General features: G+C 48.1%; 1 pseudogene; it reads left to right on the top strand.

The window, feature by feature from the left end:
• Positions 1-800: 800 nt before the first annotated feature.
• Positions 801-4,603, top strand: LOC140516213 (polyadenylate-binding protein 1 pseudogene; annotated as a pseudogene).
• The last annotated feature ends 617 nt before the right edge of the window (positions 4,604-5,220 follow it).

Raw genomic sequence — 5,220 nt, 5'->3', positions numbered from 1 at the left:
GCTTGTTGACTGACTGACATGCTGAATTTGAGATATCTCTAGGATGTCCAGTCTGAAATGTCCAATCTGCAGCTGGGGATGGAGATGTTCAGGAGAGAGTTGGGTTAAAAAATAAATGTGTGAATTATCTGCATAGAGATGATACTTCCATGGAGGCTGATAAGGTCACCAAATGAGACCAAGTGATAAAAAAGATCCAAAGGACCAGGATACACATACATTTAGAGTTCACAGCTACTGCATGATATGGATGATGAGCCAATAAAGGAAAGTAAAGGGCAGTTAGGTGGTAAAGTAACTAGAGCTTGGAATCAGAATGACTCTGCTCCATCAGCACCCAGTCATTAGGTGCCCATCAGGCCTCTTTATGTGCCTGGCGGTGAGTGCTGCGAGTGCGGGTGTGTGCTGGGGTCCGAGCCCACATTTACTATTGATCAAAAAATGATAGACCATCTTCGTAAACCCCCACTCCGTTAAAGCCCGAGGCGCTCCCGCCCCCGCCTGTTCTTTGTGGTCCTCACTCCCTTAGGAATCCACCCCTAGGGAGGGAGAGCCAGGGCCAGGACCACGGCCACCTCCCCGCTCCAGAGGCCGCCGCAGCCCCCAGGGGAGGGAGCGAGTGAGTGAGCCGCCCCTGGCCCTGTCACCGCCCCCTCTGCCGCCGCCCCCTCTGCCGCTGCGCCGCCGTGGAGCCGTTTTCGATTCCGATTCCAGTAGATTTTTGTCCCTCCGCGCTCGCCCTCTCTCCCCTCCCCTCCCCCCGCCCAGCCCCCACCCCGGCTCCAGACTGCGGCCCCCCCACCCGTTCCTTTCCTCTTGCCGGAAAGCTAGCGGAGGCGGAGGCGGCGGCGGCGGCAGCGGCGGCGGCGGCAGCGGCAGCGGCAGTGCTGGTGGTGGCAGTCTGTGGCCCTTCTCTTCCTTCTCCTCCTCTTCCTCTTCTTTCATCCTCCTCCTCGGGAGGCGGCAGCGGCGGCGAGATGCACCCCAGCGCCCCCAGCTACCCCACGGCCTCGCTGTACGTGGGGGACCTGCACCCCGAGGTGAGCGAGGCGATGCTGTACGAGAAGTTCAGCCCGGCCGGGCCCATCCTCTCCATCCGCGTCTGCAGGGACATGATCACCCGGCGCTCCCTGGGCTACGCCTATGTCAACTTCCAGCAGCCGGCCGACGCCGAGCGAGCCCTGGAGACCATGAATTTCGATGTCATCAAGGGCAAGCCGGTGCGCATCATGTGGTCCCAGAGGGACCCCTCCCTCCGCAAGAGCGGCGTGGGCAACATCTTCATCAAAAACCTGGATAAGTCCATTGATAATAAGGCTTTGTTTGATACTTTCTCTGCCTTCGGGAACATCCTCTCCTGTAAAGTGGTATGTGATGAAAATGGGTCCAAGGGCTATGGATTTGTACACTTTGAGACACGAGAGGCTGCTGAGAGGGCCATCGACAAAATGAACGGGATGCTTCTGAATGACCGCAAGGTCTTCGTGGGGCGCTTTAAATCCCGCAAAGAGAGGGAGGCAGAGCTCGGGGCCAGGGCCAAAGAGTTCACCAACGTTTACATCAAGAACTTTGGCGAGGACATGGACGATCTGAGACTCAAGAGGCTCTTTGGTAAGTTTGGACCTGCTTTAAGTGTCAAAGTCATGACTGATGAAAGTGGCACGTCCAAAGGGTTTGGCTTTGTGAACTTTGAGAGGCACGAAGATGCCCAAAAGGCTGTAGATGAGATGAATGGAAAAGAACTGAATGGGAAAAAAATCTATGTGGGCCGGGCTCAGAAAAAAGTAGAGCGCCAGACAGAACTGAAACGCAAATTTGAACAGATGAAGCAGGACAGGATCACCAGGTACCAGGGTGTGAACCTGTACGTGAAAAATCTGGATGATGGGATTGATGATGAGCGCCTGCGCAAGGAGTTCTCTCCATTTGGTACCATCACCAGTGCGAAGGTGATGATGGAAGGGGGCCGCAGCAAAGGGTTCGGCTTCGTGTGCTTCTCCTCGCCAGAGGAAGCCACCAAAGCCGTCACAGAAATGAATGGCAGGATCGTGGCCACCAAGCCGTTGTACATAGCTTTAGCCCAGCGAAAAGAGGAGCGGCAGGCTCATCTCACAAACCAGTACATGCAGAGAATGGCCAGCGTCAGAGCTGTGCCCAACCCTGTGATCAACCCTTACCAGCCTCCTTCAGGTTACTTCATGGCAGCTATTCCTCAGACTCAGAACAGGCCTGCCTACTATCCTGCCAGCCAAATCGCTCCTCTCAGACCGAGTCCTCGCTGGACTGCTCAGGGCGCCAGACCTCATCCATTCCAGAACCTGCCCGGTGCTATTCGCCCAGCGGCTCCCAGGCCGCCATTCAGTACAATGAGACCAGCTTCTTCACAGGTGCCGCGAGTGGTGTCCGCACGTGTGGCGAACACATCGACTCAGACCCTGGGTCCACGTCCAGCGGGGTCAGCGGCCGCTGCAGGTAACCCTGCTGTCCGCTCGGTTCCACAGTATAAGTACGCTGCCGGCGTTCGAAATCCTCAACAGCATCTTAATGCTCAACCCCAGATCACGATGCAGCAGCCTGCTGTCCACGTGCAAGGTCAGGAACCTTTAACTGCTTCTATGTTGGCCTCTGCCCCTCCGCAAGAGCAGAAGCAGATGTTGGGGGAACGGCTGTTTCCACTCATTCAGGCCATGCACCCTACTCTGGCCGGGAAAATCACTGGCATGTTGCTGGAAATCGACAACTCGGAGCTTCTTCACATGCTCGAGTCTCCTGAGTCTCTGCGTTCTAAGGTAGATGAAGCCGTAGCCGTGCTCCAAGCTCACCAGGCGAAAGAGGCTGCCCAGAAAGCAGTGAACAGTGCTCCCGACGTGCCTGCTGTTTAAAAGAAAAGATGAAGGACCGAGAAATGGAACCTCCACTTCGTTGGAAGAAAAATGTCTAAACATCTAAAAACTTAAATGTTGTGAAAAAAAAACATCGCAAAATATGAAATAAAGAAAAAATGGAAAGGAAAATTTGAACTTGATGTACTGAGCAAATGCCAGGTCTAGCTAACTTAATGCTAGTCCTAGATTACTTATTGATTTAAAAACAAAAACAAAACAAGACCCCCCCAAAAATAGTAAAATATAAAAACAAATGTTTTATTGGGGGGGGAGGGAGATTTTCAGTGCAGTACAAAAATTTAAAGCATTCCTTTCTTTAATTTTATAGTTCTTTACTGTGGAAAAGCTCAGAATATCACCACTGTTTTAGATAACAGAATTGATAGCTGAGCAAAGAAATGTAATTTGGATTACAAAATTCTTGCTTTAATAAAAATTCCTTAAGCAATGGGGGGTGGGGGGAGGAGAGAATTAAATGGAGATGTGGTCCAAAGAAAACAAATTTAACCCCAATACAGAAAAATATATATATATATGATGGGAAAAAATATGCAACAACCCTTTTAAAATCATGCCTTCAAATTATACATTATTCAGATTATGCATTTTATTTATTATTTATTGACTTCCAATAAGATGTGGATAAGATTAATACTCAGGAGAAGTCAGAGGATGCAAAAACTGATCTGACATGTCAGTCATAAATTAAAGATTTCCAGAAGAAAAGGACCTAGTTAAGAGGAAGAAAGTGATTTCATTCTTTTTAAAGCAGAATCATAGGAAGAGCTGGCTGCTGCCTTAAATTTGGTCTGGAACTATTATCTAATCTGGGTATTCCCTTTTAAAACAGCTAAATTTATAAACCACTTACTATTGGCCTTTTGTGACATCCTGCTGACTCCTTCTTGGGCAGTTTATGTGATGAGTTTTCTTCCTATTAAGATCTGTTTACTTTTTAAATCAGATTTTCAGTTCTTTTTGAGCTAGTGAGAATAGGTTTTGATTTCTTCCAGTCTTTGCTCATGTACCCCATGGTCAGCCATGTGGTGTCTCCATTGAGAAGAGTGTTAGACTGGGATTTCAGAAATCTATGGTTTATTCTTGGCCTTGCTATCACTGTGGCGGCTGCTGCTGCTACTTCTGATAGCTCAAAATTGTAAAGGGTTGGAAAGTTTTCAAAGCACTTTACATAGTTCAACTCATTCAGTGCTCCCAATGACCCTATTATCTCCATTTGCAGATGAGGAAACTGAGGCTCTGTGCAGTTAAGTCACTTGTCCAGAGGCACCCAAGGCAGGATAAGTATGTAATCTATGGGATCTTAAGCAAGTTATTCTCTGCACTCAGTTTCTTCATTTATAAAATAAGGGTTGGATTTTTAGGGTCCCTCATTCTAAAATCCTGTGAACTCTTATGGGGAGCAAAACTGGCCTTATGTGCGAATGTATTTGGTGTTCACTTGTTAGTTATGAGTTAGTAGGCAAAGGGAAGCTCTATTCCTACCCAACACAGCTGGGACTTGAATGAATCTGGGACATGGATGGATGAATGAGCATTTGTGGAGTGCTTACTATATGTGAAGCATGGTGCTGAGTGCTGGGATACAAATAGAAAGTGAAGGCAGTTTCTGCTTTCAAGGAGTTTGCTTTCTAAAAAGGAAATAATACATCAGGAAGTTTCAGATGCGAGTCAAATAAATGGAAAAGCTTGGAAATGCATCTTTTGTAGTGTCATTTCAATTGATAAAACCGTTTGACAGTGCCGAGGACTTTGGGGAGAGCTTTGCTTTTTGGTTCCTTAGTAGCTATGGCTACAAAGGAAACTGGGCCTTCATCAGGTTGCATCTCTGAAAGGGTGGCTTCCCTTAGGCCAGTCACCTGGGAGGTGTTGCTCTTTTGAGGCATGTTGGGTTCACCTGACCACAGGTGGTAGTGGTCGTTTTAGCAGGAGTAACATACGCCTTCACAGGGGTTGCTCCTCTGGAAGATGACTAAGGGGATTGAAATGAGAGCAAGGCATGTGGTCTAGGGGCCACTATTCTTTTTCAGACTTTGGAGTGATACTGCTTGTCAGTAATCCTGGGCAATCTGATATCACCTAAGTGTCTCTGTGGATCTGGAGTCAAGAAGACCTGAGTAAAAATCTGGCCTCAGACACTTAACTAGCCGTGTGAACATGGGTAAGTCACTCAACGTCTATCAGCCTCAGTTTCCTCAACTATAAAATGGGGATATCAAATGAAAGAATAGCTGTAAAACTATTTTGTACAGTGCCTGGAATATTATAAGTGATTTATATATGTTTATTTCCTCACTTCTTCCTCCCTTTTGTTCCT

Source organism: Notamacropus eugenii, chromosome X (genome assembly GCF_028372415.1).
Source record: "Notamacropus eugenii isolate mMacEug1 chromosome X, mMacEug1.pri_v2, whole genome shotgun sequence".
Taxonomy (NCBI): domain Eukaryota; kingdom Metazoa; phylum Chordata; class Mammalia; order Diprotodontia; family Macropodidae; genus Notamacropus; species Notamacropus eugenii.
Note: the sequence above shows the minus strand (reverse complement) of the source record. Positions and strands in the feature narration are given on the sequence as shown.